Source organism: Dendrobates tinctorius, unplaced genomic scaffold, assembly GCF_039654945.1.
Source record: "Dendrobates tinctorius isolate UK_male_01 unplaced genomic scaffold, ASM3965494v1 ptg000231l, whole genome shotgun sequence".
In the NCBI taxonomy this organism is placed as follows: Eukaryota; Metazoa; Chordata; class Amphibia; order Anura; family Dendrobatidae; genus Dendrobates; species Dendrobates tinctorius.
This window is the reverse complement of record NW_027361898.1, coordinates 4,138,807-4,157,005: the sequence shown is the minus strand read 5'-3', so window position 1 is coordinate 4,157,005 and position 18,199 is coordinate 4,138,807. Positions and strand designations below refer to the sequence as shown.

At 46.1% G+C, this 18,199-nt stretch overlaps 1 protein-coding gene across 3 annotated transcripts in view; it reads right to left on the bottom strand.

Moving 5' to 3' along the window:
• The window catches only part of CFAP77 (cilia and flagella associated protein 77), a 184,704-nt gene that overhangs the window by 19,476 nt on the left and 147,029 nt on the right, over positions 1-18,199 (bottom strand). The window lies entirely within an intron of this gene.

The following is an 18,199-nucleotide window of genomic DNA, read 5'->3' as shown; positions in this document are numbered from 1 at the left end:
AAGGCCAATATCACAGTAAGGTTAACTCCATCCGGTCTCAATAGTGCCAAGTATCGCCTTCCCGCTGGTGGTGACGAACCACAATACCACATTTAACCCTCACGAATTTCACTATCGGTGCGTCGATCTTTTTCCTTGCCCGCTCTATAACTTTTTCCTCTTTTTCACCACGCCATACAGCTCGTGGTATTATATCAGACCACACAAATACCATATCCGTGAATAAACAGGTGAAACGCTTGATGTTTGTAGTCACAACTGTGCAAAGTTCGGCAATTTTGCGTTTGCCGAGATCATCGCCACCAGCGTATCACTATTATTACCGGGTGTTTAGCCATCATGGAGATGTTTACTACCTCTTGGAACACCTGCTGCCATTGAAGCCCTCGGATACCTCTCCAGTTGACATCTAGCCCCCGGATGCTTAGATTTTTTCCTCCAGGCCAAAGCTCGGCCTGTTTTTCCGCCCAATAGACCTATGAATGTCCTAAAACACAAACTTCTACTCCTGTAAGAGACAAAATGTGTTGCTTGAGGAAATCAGGTCTTGTATATCTGGCGAAGCATGCGGATTTCCAACAAACAATTTTCTGCACTTTGGCTTCGATACCCCTGCTCTATCTGCTTCGGTGGCTGCCTCGATTCGGAAAGGTTTTTTCTAAGCATAGATTGAACATTGCCTGAAATTAATACTTTGTAAGAGGGGACCCATCTGAATGTGAGAGAAAAAATTGCTTTAGTTTTATTACTGCATAGCGTTTGACTATTTTTAGTGGGCATACTGAGCCACTCGCTGAGTTAACCAGGACCCACGTGCCCCTACCAGTGGGATTGCACTTGGCTTTTCGCACACGAATGCGCAGAGCGTCACTGCATAGGACCATGTCCTCGTTAATGAAACCACATTCCGATGCAGTTTTTGACAGCAACAACAACTCGCTAATGTGCAGCGCGCCGAAAAAAGCAATAGCGAATGCTGCTGATGCGAGGATCACCTCGTATTGCGACTTGCATAGCGATGGGGATATTGAAATAATGTCATGCAATAATCTTAAGTCAAATGGGGCAACGACATTCCTGACTCGGTTGAAGCCTTTTTCAGCCTTTAATGGCTTGTTTGATGAAAAAGAACTAAGTAGCGTCCGCCTACCCCATTAGTTGAAAGAAAAAGGCTATTCCTGAAAAATGCCAATATGCTGATGTACCCGTCGCCCCTCTTTCCTTCAGCCGAAACAAAAATTCCATCGTCATTTCACCTCTTGCTCGGAACTGAATTAAAAATTCCGTTGACACTTCCCATCTTGCTCGGTCACACTTATAGATGAGCCTACTACAAATTAGGGAGTACCACTCCTCCAAAGCTTTACCATAGACCTGCTAGGTAGCCGATATAACCGCGTATTAATGGCATCAATGATTGGCCACTGTGTCCCATAGGGATGGAGGACACTGAACATCCGTTGGTTGCGTATTGCAGAGAAGGACTCTGAAGGCCTGCCAATCGGAAGATAACAGTGAGTTAATGAGATTATCGTCTACATTTGCCACTAATCTGGCTCGGCAGCAGATGTTGTATTTCAAGCATAGTAGCGCTAGTCGGCGTAAGAGAGCGAGTAAGCGCGGGGATGCAGAAGACATATGGTGTAAGCTCTTTGCAGTAGTTGGGTTTTTTGTTTGAAATCGAATGTTCGCGTTTCGACAGTGTCCCCCATATCTCCGCCGATGACACTAATCCGAAAATTTCCAACAGTGAAGGATCACGCCCCCAGCCTGACACATTCCATAGCTCTGTTAGCTGTCTTTGCGCCACTGGTTTTTGTAGATTGCTGCAAAACTCTTAGTTACGCCCTCTTACCATGGGCCATAAGTCACTGTAGGACTGTAGAAATGCTTTCCAGACTAGTAAGTCTGCTTCAACAAGCGAGTGAGCATAATTCTATGGCCGTGCTTGGAAATGCCCTTTGTTGTAAGTGAAAATCGTCGATAGAAGACTCTGCCGACTGTTATTACGCGGCTGGCGAATGTCAGCAGACCCAGCAAGGACTGCATGTGTTGAAGGGTGACTTTTTTTTAAGATCACAGAAACTTTTGTTGATGCCAAGAAAAGGCAATACATTTAATGGGCCGACTGTTTTTAGGGTGATAGCGGTATGCCGAGATGCCGTGATATAAAATTGAAATATTTCTAGAAAAGGAGCAGAGTTTGGCAGGCACAGTATTGAGTAAGGAATGTGCCTCTGACTGTGGAGCACCATAGACAAAAGCTAATAAAATACGGACAGTGCCCAATTCACCCCCCCCCCCTCCACTCCCCTCGGTGATGTACTAATTGAGATGCCCTGCTGTCAAATGGTCCTTAAAGGGGAAGGCATCTGCGACCACACCTACAGGGGTTAAAACCAGGCGCCAGGCCAGCAACTTCCTTTCCCCTCCGGCGGTCACTCACTTGCAAGCTTTTGTCCCACCCTCCCTCCCTTACATACTTCAATGGGGTGTAAATTGCCAAACTAACTACTACAGAGAAATGTATAAAAGCAGACTTGGTTGTGTGAAACTTTCCTGCAATCATACAACGGTCATATATGCGTCATGGCTAACGAAACGTCAAGCAAAGACATAGGGCTCGCAATAGGGTTGAGGAAAAACATGGTTTTGCAGCAATTTACAATGACCAATGGTGCAAATGCAACTGGCCGGGGCTATGGACCACATCAAGCTGGGGACGCGATCCAGCCCTGTTGGAAATTTTCTCAATAGTTGCGTCTGTCGAGATATGGGCCAAACAGTCGAGAAACACGAACATTCGGTTTTAAACAGGAAATATGACAACTGCTAAGAGCTTGAACCATATGACATCTGCATCTTTGCCCATACTTTCTGTTTTACGACAGTTAGCACTGCAATGCTTGGAAAACAATATCTGGTGCCGAGCCACTTTAGTGGCGGAGGTAGATGATAATCTCATTAACCCACTTTTATCTTCATTTTGGCAGGCCTTCAGAATCCAGCTTCCCAACGCGCAACCTTCGGGCATTCAGTGTCCGCCATCCCTATGGGACACAGTGGCCAATCACTGATGCCCTTAATTCGTGCCTCAGTTTCGCCGGCTACCTGGCAGGTTTATGGTAAGGTTTGGGAGGAATGGTGATCATTAATTCAGGGTAGGCCAGTAGACAAATGCAACCAAGCAAGAGGTGTAGTGACGACAGAATTTTTGGTTTGGCTAAGGGAAGGAGGGGCGTCAGGTACGGCGGCGCAACGGAAATTGTCGGGTTTAGATTTCTTCTTTCTCTGCGCATACGAGTGCGAAAATCCAAGTGTGATCCAACTGAGAGGGGCACATGGGTGCTGGTTAAATCAGCAAATGGCCCAGTATGCCCACTTAAAATAGTTAAAGGTTATGCGGTAATAAGACACGACAGCATATTTTTTTCTCTCTCATACAAACGGGTCCCCTCTTACCAAGTATCAACTTCAGGCAATTTTCGCATTATGCTTAGAAAAATCCGGAGCTAATCCCAAGGAATATGGGACGCATTCTTTCCGAATCGGGGCAGCCACAGAAGTTGCTAGGGCAGGAGTATCGGAGGCTGAGGTGCAGAGAATGGGCCGATGGAAATCCGCATGCTAGATACATAAGACCTGATTTGTTGAAATAACAAATTTTATCTCTTACAGGAGTGGAAGTTTGGATTTTAGGTTCATTCATATGTCTATTGGGGGCAAAAAGGGCCGAGCTACGGCCTGGTGGAAAGAGTCTAGGCTAGGGATAAGAGGCCTCCAATAGCAACAGGTGCTCCAAGAGATGGTTGACATCTCCAGGAGGGCAAAACACCCGGTGATAATTGTGTTACACGTTGGAGGCAATGATCTTGGCAAGCGTAAAATCGCTGATCTTTACAAATGGATGACAACAGAACGTTTTACCTGTTTATTCGCGGATATGGTATTGGTGTGGTCACAAATGATACCACGAGCCATCTGGCGGGGTGAAAGAAATGAAGCCATACAACGAGTAAGAAAAAAGTTCAACACGCGGATGGCAAAATTCGTAAGAGGAAAATGTGGTATTGTGGTTCGTCATCACCAGTTGGAAGGAAACAACATGGGATTATTAAGACCGGACGGCGTTCACCTTACGGACATTGGCCTTGATATATTTTTGTCCGGCTTGCAGGATGGAGTTGAACAGGCCCTGATGTTGATGGGTGGGGGTCGGAGTCCTGTGTAGGTCATACACAGGATCCTCCGTGGCGGAAGAAGTAGAGGAGGGCAAAGGTTCGTGGCCGCTCGTTGGCCAAATCGCCTGTCGATCGCGGACAGGATCTCGGCCATGAGCCTCCCGTTACGAAATGTAATTGCCCTTCTCTGCTTAGGTAATTAATAAACTGTGACCGACCTGTTCAACCCATCTAGGTCTGACTGTGCTTTCCTTGCGGGATTGGTGGAAAGGGGGGTGAAGGCACTGCTTACGACAAACAGGTCTCCACAGTCTTGAATTTCAGTGAGTGTGTTAGTGGTGCTTGGTACATTGCTACGGGCTTGGTGAAGCTGCTGAGTGCGCTCATCGGACAAGTTGGATCAATCAGCGCGCTCTGCAGCTGTATACGGTGCCGTCAGCCCTGTCTCCCTGTCCTCCTTCGCAGGCAGTGCGGCTGTGTCTGCCGGAGGAACGATGTGAAACAGGCACCTGAAGTGACACGGGGGTGAGGGCGGAGTTTGTTTATGATGTGTGGGAAGTTGGGCGGAGATGGCAGTGGCTCAGTGCGTCCTGGCCTGTACCCGGGAAGCCCTGCAGTCACCTCAGATGACCACTGCCCCGTGTTCCCCACCCCCCTGTGCAGGCAGTATGGCTGCGCCTGCAGGAAAGACAGTGTTAACCGGGGCCAGGATGTGATGCGGGGATGGGAGGAACCCAGTTGTGACGCGGGGGGATGGGCAGCAACAGCAGGAACCCGGGCCCATAGTGTTCCGGTCTGCCCCAGGGGAATGTGAGGGGGCTGAGTCAGCAACACGGCCCGCACAGCGTCTGGGGGACAGCATGAGGACCGGTGGCTGGTGGACGGCCTGGTCGAGCGTGGGCCCTCCAGGAAGAAGACAGACGGAGGTGGGCCCACACTGGGGACCGACACGAGGAAGATGGCGCTGACACGTCTCACGTTGGGCGTCTCGACGAAACCGGAGCCGCTCTGATGTGTGGGTGCTCCACTCGTAGAACAAGCAGACGGAACGCCGGCCGAAGGGAGGGGGTCGGCCAGCAGAACTGACGAGGAGCACGGTTCCCCGATGTTGGAGACAGACCGTGGGGACATCATGGGTGAGGAGGCGCTCAATCAGTGAAATCTCTAAAATGAGGCTCCACGGACTTTATTTGTATTTTCCAGGGAGCAATGCACCTAGTATTTCACTGATTGAGCGCCTTTGCCGGCTGCCGCAGTGTTTTCTTTGACTGGTCTCCCTGAGGTCAGTGATTGTTTTGTGAGGTTGGTCTACTAGGCATTGCTCCCACCTAGCCAGAATCCTACTCCACACTGATAAGGGGCAACACCCCAAAACAGCTGTCTGTGGATGAATACCTTGCCTTGGTAATTCCCTTGTCATATCTGTAAACTCGTAAAGAGCTGGATATTGACTTAAAGGGCCACTTAATATGGCGGTAATGGTGGTTTCCGAAAGGAGCCACTCCTTGGCTGGGTCCTTCCCTGGAGGAAGATCTGGCTAGTCCCGTGTTTGACACTCTTAAATGAGGCTCCACGGACTTTATTTGCATATTTGTATTTCCCAGGGAGCAATGCACCTAGGATTTCACTGATTTGAGCGCCTTTGCCGGCTGCCGCAGTGTTTTCAGTGACTGGTCTCCCTGAGGTCAGTGATTGTTTCGTGATGTTGGTCTACTAGGCATTGCTCCCACCTAGCCGTGCTTCCCTGAGCCCCCCACAGCAGCGCAATGTGCAGCGCTATGTGCAGCGCTGCTGCGGGGGGCTCCTTCCCTGCAGGTCCCTGGATCCAAGATGGAGACGGGGACCTTCGGGGACAGTGATGTCCCCCCTGGGACAACCTAATAAAGTTAAAAAAAAAAAATTTGAAAAAATAATTAATAAAAAAAGAAAAATCGCTAAATAAACTTAAAAAAACAAATATTCCCTAATAAATTCATTTTTTGGAAATAAAACAAAAGTACACATATTTGGTATCGCCGCGTCCGTAGCGACCTGCCCTATAAAACTGTCCCCATTAGTTAACCCCTTTAGCGAACCCCTTAAAAAATAAAAATAAACGAAGCAAAAAATGTTTTATCATACTGCCGAACAAAAAGTGCAATAACGTGCGATCAAAAAGACGCATATAAATATCCATGGTACCGCTGAAAACGTCATCTTGTCCCGCAAAAAACAAGCTGCCACACAGCATCATCAGAGAAAAAATAAAAAAGTTATAGCTCGCAGAATAAAGCGATGCAAAAATATTCTTTATATAAAATTGTTTTTATTGCATAAAAGCGCCAAAACATAAAAAAATGACAAATGAGGTATCACTGTAACCACACTGACCCGAAGAATAAAACCGCTTTATCAATTTTACCGCACGCGGAACGGTGTAAACGCAACACCCAAAAGAAATTCATGAAACGCTGGTTTTTGTTCATTCTGCGTCCCAAAAATCGGAATAAAAAGCGATTAAAAGATGTCACGTGCCCGAACAGGATACCAATAAAAGCGTCAACTCGTCCCGCAAAAAATAAGACCTCACATGACTGAGTGGATCAAAATATGGAAAAATTATAGCTCTCAATATGTGGTGATGCAAAAAACTATTTTTACAATAAAAAGCACCTTTTAGCATGTGACAGCTGCCAAATATAAAAACTGCCATAAATAGTAAATCAAACCCCCGTTATCACCCCCTTAGTTAGGGAAAAATAATAAAAAAAAATGTATTTATTTCCATTTTCCCATTAGGGTTAGGGCTGAGATTAGGGTTAGGGGGTTGGAGATAGAATGGGCGGCACGGTGGCTCAGTGGTTAGCACTACAGCCTTGCAGCGCTGGGGTCCTGGGTTCGAATCCCACCAAGGATAACATCTGCAAGGAGTTTGTATGTTCTCCCCGTGTTTGCGGGGGGTTTCCTCCCACATTCTAAAGACATACTGATAGGGAATTTAGATTGTGAGCCCCATCGGGGACAGTGATGATAATGTGTGCAAACTGTAAAGTGCTGCGGAATATGTTAGCGCTATATAAAAATAAAGATTATTATTATTAGAATTGGGGGGTTTCCACTGTTTGGGCACATCAGGTGCTCTCCAAACGCAACATGGCATCTGACCTCAATTCCAGCCAATTCTGCGTTGAAAAAGTCAAATGGTGCTCCTTCCCTTCCAAGCTCTGCCATGCACCCAAACAGTGTTTTACCCCCACATATGGTGCATCAGCCTACTCAGCACAAATTGCAAAACAACTTTTGGGGTCCTATTTCTCCTGTTGCCCTTAGGAAAATAAAAAATTGGGGGCAAAAATATCATTTTTGTGGAAAAAAAATATGATTTTTTTATTCACGACTGGGCGTTATAAACTTCTGTGAAACACTTAGGGGTTCAAAGTGCTCACCACACATCTAGATAAGTTCCGTGGGGGGTCTAGTTTCTAAAATGAGGTCACTTGTGGGGAGTTTCAATAGTTTAGGCACATCAGAGGCTCTCCAAACGCACATGACACCAGCAGCCCAGTCCATCAAAGTCTGCATTCCAAAACATAACTACTTCCTTTCCGAGCCCCGACGTGTGCCCATACAGTAGTTTTCTCCCACATATGAGGTATCAGCGTACTCAGGACAAATTGGACAACAACTTTTGTGGTCCAATTTCTCCTGATACCCTTGGGAAAAAAATTGGGGACTAAATGATCATGTTTGTGGACAAAATACGATTTTTTTATTTTCATGCCCGGGCATTATAAACTTCTGTGAAGCCCTTGGGGGTTCAAAGTTCTCACCACACATCTAGATAAGTTTCTTGGGGGGGGGGGGGGGGTCTAGTTTCCAAAATGGTGTCATTTGTGGGGAGTTTCCACTGTTTTGGTACATCGGGGGCTTTCCAAACGTGACATGGTGTCCGATCTCAATTCCAGCCAAAAAAGTCAAATGGCGCTGCTTCCCTTCCGAGCTCTGCCATGCGCCCAAATAGTCGTTTACACCCACATATGGGGTATCAGCGTACTCAAGACAAATTGCACAATAACTTAGGGTCCTGTTACCCTTGGGAAACTAAAAATTGAGGGTGAAAAGATCATTTTTGTGGAAAAAATATGATTTTTTAATTGTACCGCTGTACGTTATAAACTTCTGTGAAGCCCTTGTGGGTTCAAAGTTCTCACCACATATCTAGATAAGTTCCTTGGGGGGGGGGTCTAGTTTCCAAAATGGGGTCAGTTGTGGGGGGGTTTCCACTGTTTAGGTACATCAGGGGCTCTCCAAACATGACATGGCATCCGATCTGAATTCCAGCCAATTTTGCATTGAAAAAGTCAAACGGCGCTCCTTCCCTTCTGAGCTCTGTCATGCGCCGAAACAGTGGTTCCCCCCCACATATCAGGTATCAGCGTACTCAGGACAAATTGCACAATAACTTTTGCAGTCCAATTTCTCCTTTTACCCTTGGTAAAATAAAAAAAATTGAACCTGAAGTATTTTTTTTGTGAAAAAGTTAAATGTTCATTTTTTTTTTTTTTTTAAATATTCAAAAAATTCCTGTGAAGCACCTGAAGGGTTAATAATCTTTTTGAATGTGGTTTTGAGCACCTTAAGGGGTGCAGTTTTTAGAATGGTGTCACTTTTGGGTATTTTCTATCATATAGACCCCTCAAAGTGGCTTCAAATGTGATGTGGTCCGTAAAAATAAAATGGTGTTGCAAAAATGAGAAATCGCTGGTCAACTTTTAACCCTTATAACTTCCAAAGAAAAAAAAAATTTTGGTTCCAAAATTGTGCTGATGTAAAGTAAACATGTGGGAAATGTTACTTAGCAAGTTTTTTGTGTGCTGTATCTCTGTGATTTAAGGGCATAAAAATTCAAAGTTGGAAAATTGCGAAAAATTCAAAATTTTCGCCAAATTTCCGTTTTTTTCACAAATAAGCGCAAGTTATATTAATGAAATTTTACCACTAACATGAAGTACAATATGTCACGAGAAAACAGTCAGAATCACCAGGATCCCTGGAAGCGTTTCAGAGTTATTACCTCATAAAGGGACAGTGGTCAGAATTGTAAAAATTGGCCCGGTCATGAACGTGCAAACCACCCTTGGGGGTTAAAGGGCCACTTAATATGATGGTAATGGTGGTTTCCGAAAGGAGCCACTCCTTGGCTGGGTCCTTCCCTGGAGGAAGATCTGGCTAGTCCCGTGTTTGAGACTCTTAAATGAGGCTCCACGGACTTTATTTGCATATTTGTATTTCCCAGGGAGCAATGCACCTAGGATTTTCACTGATTGAGCGCCTTTGCCGGCTGCCGCAGTGTTTTCTTTGACTGGTCTCCCTGAGGTCAGTGATTATTGAAAGTTTTTAGCATTTCACAAGAAAAACAATGGTGTGCTTGGTTTTAACGTAACTTTCACTAGCTCAGGCATAGTAACTAACAACGGTTAGCTATTACAAACTATAGTGTGTATATATGTGTATGGTCCCGCACTGCCACATTCACTAATATCCCACAATATCCTGTCAGCCAGAGCTACCGGACTACTACCCCTAATATCCCACATCATCCCATCAGCCAGAGCCACCAGAATACTACCCCTAATATCCCACATCATCCCATCAGCCAGAGCCACCAGACTACTACCCCTAATATCCCACATCATCCAGTCAGCCAGAGCCACCGGACTACCACCCCTAATATCCCACATCATCCCGTGAGCCTGGGGTCAGAACCAGAGCGCTGAGTGGAACGGTCCTAACTTCCATATCGGGGATCCCTTTAAGAGAGGCCTGGCATCAGAACCAGAGTGCTGAGTGGATCTGCCCTGACTTCCATACCAATGATCCCTTTAGTAGAAGCCTGGGGTGAGAATCAGAGCGCTGAGGGATTCACCCTAACTTCCACACCGGAAATCCCTTTAAAAGAGGCCTGGGGTCAGTACGAAAGTGCAGAGTGGCTTTGCCCTCACTTCCACACCGGGGATTCCTTTAAGAGGGGCCTGGGGTCAGAACCAGAGTGCTTAGTGGAATTGCCCTAACTTCCATACCAAAGATCCCTTTAAGAGAGACTGAGGTCAGAACCAGAGTGCTGAGTGGAATTGCTCTAACCTCCATACTGGGGTTCACTTTAAGATAGCCTGGGATCAGAATCAGAGTGCTGAGGGCTTTGCCCTAACTTACATACAGGAGATGCCTTTAAGGGAGCCTGGGGTCAGTACCAGGCTCCCTTATATCTGAAACTGAACCTGTCAAAGACTGAACTCCTTGTGTTTCCTCCCGCTACTAATGTACCTACACCCGACATTGCCATTTCTGTGTGTGGTTCCACTATTACTCCCCAGCAACATGCCCGCTGTCTTGGGGTCATACTTGATTCCGAGCTTTCCTTTGCCCCCCACATTCGATCACTGGCTCGCTCTTGTCATCTGCACCTCAAAAACATTTCTAGAATTCGACCTTTTCTTACTTTTGACTCTGCAAAAACTCTTACTGTTTCTCTTATTCATTCTCGTCTCGACTATTGTAACTCTCTTCTAATCGGTCTCCCTCTTACCAAACTCTCCCCTCTCCAATCTGTCTTGAATGCTGCAGCCAGGATCATATTCCTCACCAATCGTTACACCGATGCCTCTACCTTGTGCCAGTCATTACACTGGCTACCCATCCACTCCAGAATTCAGTATAAACTTATTACCCTCACCCACAAAGCCCTCCATGGCTCAGCACCACCCTACATCTCCTCCCTTGTTTCAGTATACCACCCTACCCGCGCCCTCCGTTCTGCTGATGACCTGAGGTTAGTATCCTCAATAGTCAGAACCTCCCACTCCCGTCTCCAAGACTTTACACGTGCCGCGCCAATTCTTTGGAATGCACTTCCCAGGTCAATACGATTAGTCCCCAATCCCCACAATTTTAAGCGTGTCCTGAAAACGCATTTATTCAGACTGGCCTATCGCCTCAACACATTAACCTAACCTATCCCTGTGTGGCAGAGCCAAAAGTTTTACCATAACCAGGTTCCCAGCATCATGTTCCCACATGCTTTATGCATCCATTAGCCCTCTGTGTCTGTACTGTTACACACTTAACATTATGGCTGGTCCATACAATCAGGGCAACTGTTACCACCCACCTTTCGTGTCTACCGCTTTCCTCATAGACTGTAAGCTTGCGAGCAGGGCCCTCACTCCTCTTGGTATTTGTTATAATCTACTGTATGTGATTATTGTTATGCTGTAATGTCTATTGTCTGTACAAATCCCCTCTGAAATGTAAAGTGCTGCGGAATATGTCGGCGCTATAAAAATAAAATTTATTATTATTATTTATTATTACCAGAGCATTTGACGGCAATTGCCCTAACTTCCATACTGGGGATCCCTTTAATAGAAGCCTGGGGTCAGAATCAAAGCGCTAAGGGATTGCACTAACTTCCATACCGGAGATCCCTTTAAGAGAGAAGATGTGCCTATGGGATGGAGGATGTGTGATGGGTATATGGGCACGGGAGGGGGGGGATCCATTTCTGTCATGTGCTCTCTGCTCCTTTCTGGAGGCAGACAATGACTAGAAGCTTATGTTCACGGCGATGCTAGATTTCTCCCACCCGGTCAGTGTCTGCAGAGGTGTTGTTGTGGAGTGGGAAAACTGTTGCTCATAGCAACCAGTCACAGCTCAGCTTCTTTTAAAACAGCTCTGGTGAAATGAAAGATGCTTCGTGATTGTGTGTGTGTGTGTGTGTGTATATATATATATATCACCAACCACACACATTCAATTATATATATAAGTTATTTACAAGTTTATGACCACTTATAAAATGTGTTCAAAGTGCTGCCCAATGTGTTGGATTGTCAATGCAACCCTCTTCTCCCACTCTTGACACACTGATAGCAACACCGCAGAAGAAATGCTAGTCTAAGGGGGTCAGATTCCTTGTAGGAATGCTGGGACCTGACACCCATAATGCCAGAAAACCGTTAAATTTGGTGGTGAAAAGATCATGGTCTGGGGTTACATTCAGAATAGGGGTAATTCTACTGAAGATTCATCAGAGAAATCCACCTTCTGCCACTTTTCCAGCGTCCATCTGTTTAGCAGGCTGTGGGACTTTGCAAATGCCACACGGTTTTTTATTTGACTTTTGTTTAGTGCTGGCTTCTGGGCACTGATTCGACCATGGAGGCCATTTCGAGACAGAATCTTACAAACTGTTCTAGTTGACACAGGGACTTGAGGTGACCAGGTCTGTTGGAGCTCTGCTGCAGTGGAAGAGGGGCTTGCTTTGGATTTTATAACCAACAAACGTTACTCCTGAGCAGTTGTCTTGCGGGGTCTGCCGGACCTGGGCTTGTCAAACATCTCCAGTCTCTTCAAATCTTTTTTTTTTTTTTTTTTTTTAATTCTTTGTACTTAACACATTAAAGGTGCCAGCCACCTCTGCAGTGGATCTGGTCTTCAGCCTCTTGATAATCCAGGCTTTGGTCGCAGGGTGGATTTTTGGCATGTTGACAGAGCTCAAGTTGCAGCTCAAGTGAAGGTCTGGGGTGCTGGGTTTCTTTTTACACACACCCATTAATTAACCAATCATTTACTGAGCACAGGTGAGGATGTAAACTAGGACTGGGTGCATTATATGACCAGGTGACAAAACTTTTGTCTTGCCAAAATCTGACCATTCTGTGTCCATTAAATCAGGGGTGGGGAACCTTTTTCCATCCGGGGGCCATTTGGAAATTTCTACCATCATTCGAGGGCCACACAAAAATGATCACCTTGAGACTGTGTACCCACGTAAGCGTTTTTTTTTCACGTTTTTTACCAGCAAAAATGCTTAAAAAAAAAAAATGCTTAAAAGCATCCCATTCATTTTAATGAATTCCGCACTTTTTGTGCATATTGATGCTTTTTTTTCCGCAAAAAAAACGCATTGCAGTAAAAAACGCAGTATGCTCATTAATTTTGTGGAAAAATCCGCATTTCTAGCTATTTTCTATGAGACTGGGGACGTGCAGAAAACACGCAAAAAACGCGCGGGAAAAAAAACGAGCGTTTTCTGGGAAGGAGTCCGGTTTTCATGCAGAAATGTCATGATCCAGCGTGGATCTGACATTAAATGGATAAGTGAACTTTTTTTTTCCTTTGGCTAGGTGCCAAAGTGATGTGATTGCCCCCGGTGGCCATTAGAATTATTACACGTGGTGTCGTTCATTCTAAGTTGCCCCGGTGGTGGTGAGTGGTAGTGCACTTTAGTTTCTTTGGTTTAGTGCACGTAATTATAAACAGGTGTGATGCTCTATAAATGAGTGTCAGGTGGGTTTGATGACTGTGGGTGATTTTGTGTGTTAGTCATTCACAAGGAAGCCTGGGTGAATGAAGGAGCTGAATATGACTCCTGCGCAGCCCAGCCAGAGTGGACGAGTGGCAGCTAGGTGGTCTGCTAGGAGGGCTGACATGGCGTGGTGGAGTCACAGTTTATGGGGTTGGCAGGAAGTGCTTGCATGGCTTGGTGGAGTGACGACTATGGAGAGAGTTGCACTCAGCGTGTGGGAATTGGTTGCTGAGAGCTGGACTCAAGCATGCTGGACTTTTTGGGCAGGAGCTGAACTCATCTTTGGGACTCTGTTACTGGACAGCTGCAACTGGTGGTGGACTCTGCTCCAAGGCTGCACTATGGTGAAGGATCCAGTTATTGTGATGGATCCAGGTGGAGGAGAAGATGCACACAGGTGGTGGGCTCTGTTGCTAGGAGCGTACACAACAGAGCAAAGCTAAGTGGTGTTTTCCCTGTTTTGTAATCTTTCCTCATGTGTGTTTTAGTGCAGTGGTGGGATTAGTTTCCGCACTGACCTATTCCCTAGTGAGGGTTTAGGTCAGGACGAGCTACGGTTTTTAGGTTCCTGTTGCACGCCCGGTGCGGAACCGACATAGGGAACGTTAGGAGTGCAGGGACACTGGCTCAGGGGAGCTCAGGAGGTCTCCACTTCCCTATTCCCTATTGCAGGGCCCACCATTGTTAAATTGTTTCCCAGGTTTCCCTTATTGTTTAAATTCGCCTTACTGGAGGCGGGGTTTCCAGACTTGTATATACGTGTAATGTCTAAATTCGCCAGTTGGAGGCGGTGTATCCAGCTGCACGTGTTTATTATTTAAATTCGTCCCACTGGAGGCGGTGTATCCAGGGTCACGTGCGTCACGTGGGTTCGCCTTGCGGTACTCGCTGCGTCCAGACACACGTGACCGTGACAAGAAATTTTCTGCATACGTGGGTACATTGTCTAAATATACCGGGGTCATTTTCAGGCTAACAATTAAATACGGTAACTCACCCTTAATGTGACGGCTGGAGCTGCTTCTCCATCACTGGGGGTTATATATATCTCACAGGTGGTAGGATATACAGTACCCGGGGGGGGATATACAGCACTTTCGGGGTAAATGCAGCAGCTGTGAGAGGATATATAGCACTGGGGGGGGGGGGGGACAGGGATCGTCGGGGAGGCTCATAGATCACCGGGGGGGGGGGGACAGATCACAGCGGGGTGACACGAAAATCACAGGGGTGCACATAGCTTTGGGTGACAGATCACAGGGGGCACATGGGAGCACAAACATCACAGGGGGTACATAGCAGGTGGGCACATAGATAACATGGGGCACAAAGCTGGGAGACAGATCACAAGGGAGCACATAGCTGGGGGCACAGATCACGTGGGGCATATAGTTGGAGGGCACAGATCACAGGGGGTATAGGTATTACATGGGGAAACAGCTGGGGGGGGCACAAAGATGGAGGGCACAGATCACAGGGGGTATATACAGGTGGGGGGCACAGATCACATGTGGAAACATAGCTGGAGGGCACAGATTACGGGGTATATATAGGTGGAGGGCACAGATCACATGTGGAAACATAGCTGGGGGCAGATATCATGGGGTATATATAGGTGGGGGGCACAGATCACATGTGGAAACATAGCTGGGGGCACATAGCTGGAGGGCACAGATACCCAGGGAGGCACAGAGCTGCAGGCACGCACTCACAGAAATCGCTGACTCTCTGGCAGCATCTCCTCTTCCGGGACATGTGGACGGGAGAGCATTGGGCGCTAATCCCGCCCTCCCAGACGACGTCATCATCATGTGCAGGGCAGGCAGCGTTTTGTCAGCCCCCCCCCCATAATAAAGAATAAAAAATAAAGGGGGGGTCCCATGGCCATACAGGCCGTAGATGGAGTATTCAAATTATTTTTTAGTCAGATTTTCTCCTCAAAGTTATCATTTTATTGTGGTAATCGAATTTTATTCAAGGTTTCTGAGAGGAATTCTTGGTGCCGTTTTTACGGGCCCTGATAGGTGGATTCAGATTTCAGGTGTATTTTCATTGGTTGATTTTGCTTTGACAGCTGTGGTGATAATATATAAATCCCTGTTCGGCAGTTTTTTCCTCACACAGCATTTCTCTGAAGAAAAAGCAGATTCCTGTGATGATATGGATGTGCTAATTCAGCAGCTAATGGCAAGAGCAAGTGAAGAGCAAGTGAAGAATTGTTTATCTATGAGCACAAGCACGACAGTTTTGGATGCTACCCCCAGTACCTCTTTTCCTCGCTTTCAGCCACAGAATCCGGGTCCACCGTCAGCTTCCACTTTTGAAGTGGCTCCCGGTGGAAGAATTAGGAATCCTCCGGCGGCCTATTCTCCCTCTCCTAGAAGCCGGAGGCCCACAGGACGCGAGATTAACAGGAAGCCTCGCCGCCTTCCAGCGAGCAAATCCCGCAGCCCTGCCCCAGATCACGGGCGACGTCATCACCGCAAGACTGCCTCTTCAGCAGGGTAGGCTGACAAGGCACAAGGGCGCTGTGGTCGTAAAAGCACCACGGCGGCCGCAAGCGGGATTAACCCAGCGCTTGCTGCATCAGTGCCTCAATCTCAGCAAGAGATTACTTCAGAAGAGGAAGAAGATCCTTCACCATCCTGCTCCCATCAGCTGTGCTCGCCCAACATGGAGGGCTTGAGCTCAGGCTGTACAACGGATCAAGTCACACCATCTACCTCCGCAGGACAGGGTGAGATGATTAATTTATTTGACGCTAATTATCAGGGCCAATTAAAACAGATGTTTAAAAGCATGCTGGCTGAGGCCTTGGGCGACGCCATTTCTCCTGTATCACAACATCAACCGGATGTTATTTTGGCTGATTGTGCACATTTGAATGCTGTGTCAAGCAAAAATACGTTCAAAGAAGCCCTTACTTGTCAATTATCACCTTTGGGCTTTCATTTAAGCTCATCTACCAAAGATTTAATTTGGGGTTGTAGTTACGTTGATTTATTTTCTCTTCTTCCTAAGAGGGATCACCCAAATAGATTTGAAAGGAAAGATAATAAAGTTGAGTCCGAGGATAGCAAATCCAGTTCCATTAAATCTTTCAATAACTGGATACAAGCATTTGCAATTTATTCTGCAGTCTTGGGTGAGAAATACCCCAATTTATGCAGCAAACTTTTTCAACATGTGGACATTATCTTGGAAGCTTATAGGAATTTTGGTGGTTTAGCTTGGCTTCATTACAACAAAGCTTTTCATCAAAAATTGGCTGTTCACCCTGAAGTAAAATGGGGGGATAAAGACGTTGGTTTATGGTTGAATTTAATGTTACCTCAAAGACAGGGTTTTTCTAGACAATTCTCTAATCGTACGCCCAAAAAAGGCGTATGCTTCGCTTTTAATGATTCCTTTTTCAAATGGAACCAAAACTGTAAATATCGGCACAAATGCTCATTTTGTGGTTACTCCCACTCTGCAGCAAAGTGCTTCAAGAAGCAATCCGCTCAGCAACCAGCAGTTAAAGATAAAAGCTCTGACGCCGGTGAACCTGGCAAACATGTTATACTGGCTAAACATTTACCCAAACAGGGAGAGCAGTGAGTATTTAAAGGTTTTTATTATGGTTTTTATGTTCCTTCCTTTAATGGTCAAGGTTGCTTAATAGTCAAAAATTTATCTTCATTAGGATTTAATCTTAAGGTACTGTCACACTTAGCGATGTACCAGCGATCCCGACCAGCGATATGACGCGGTCAGGATCGCTGGTACATCGCTAAGTGGTCGCTAGTGAGCACATAGGCAGATCTCACTAGCGACATCGCTGGGGACGGGGATCGCTACTTACCTGTCACACTAGGCGATCCTGCGTCCTCCCGCCCGGCTCCACGCGTCGCTCGTCCTCACAGCAGGAAGCGCCGCAGGAAGCTGACGACGAGAAACAGTCCTGAACGTTCTCGCGCGATCAGCGATAACCAGCGGGGGAGCGGGTTGTAGGTAAGTATCAGACACAGCGATGTCGCTAGCAATATCGCTATAACGTCACAAGTTATAGCGATATTGCTAGCGATATCAGTGTGACATGCCCTTTAACCCCTTCACCCCCAAGGGTGGTTTGCACGTTCATGACCGGGCCAATTTTTACAATTCTGACCACTGTACCTTTATGAGGTCATAACTCTCGAACGCTTCCATGGATCCCGGTGATTCTGACATTGTTTTCTCGTGACATATTGTACTTCATGTTAGTGGTAAAATTTCATTCAAATAACTTGCGTTTATTTGTGAGAAAAACGGAAATTTGGCAAAAATTTTGAAAATTTCGCAATTTTCCAACTTTGAATTTTTATGCCCTTAAATCACAGAGATAAGGCACACAAAAAACTTGATAACTAACATTTCCCACATGTTTACTTTACATCAGCACAATTTTGGAACCAAAATTTTTTTTTGTTAGGAAGTTATAAGGGTTAAAAGTTGACCAGCGATTTCTCATTTTTACAACACCATTTTATTTTTAGGACCACATCACATTTGAAGCCACTTTGAGGGGTCTATATGATAGAAAATACACAAAAGTGACACCATTCTAAAAACTGCACCCCTTAAGGTGCTCAAAACCACATTCAAGAAGTTTATTAACCCTTTAGGTGCGTCACAGGAATTTTTTTGAATA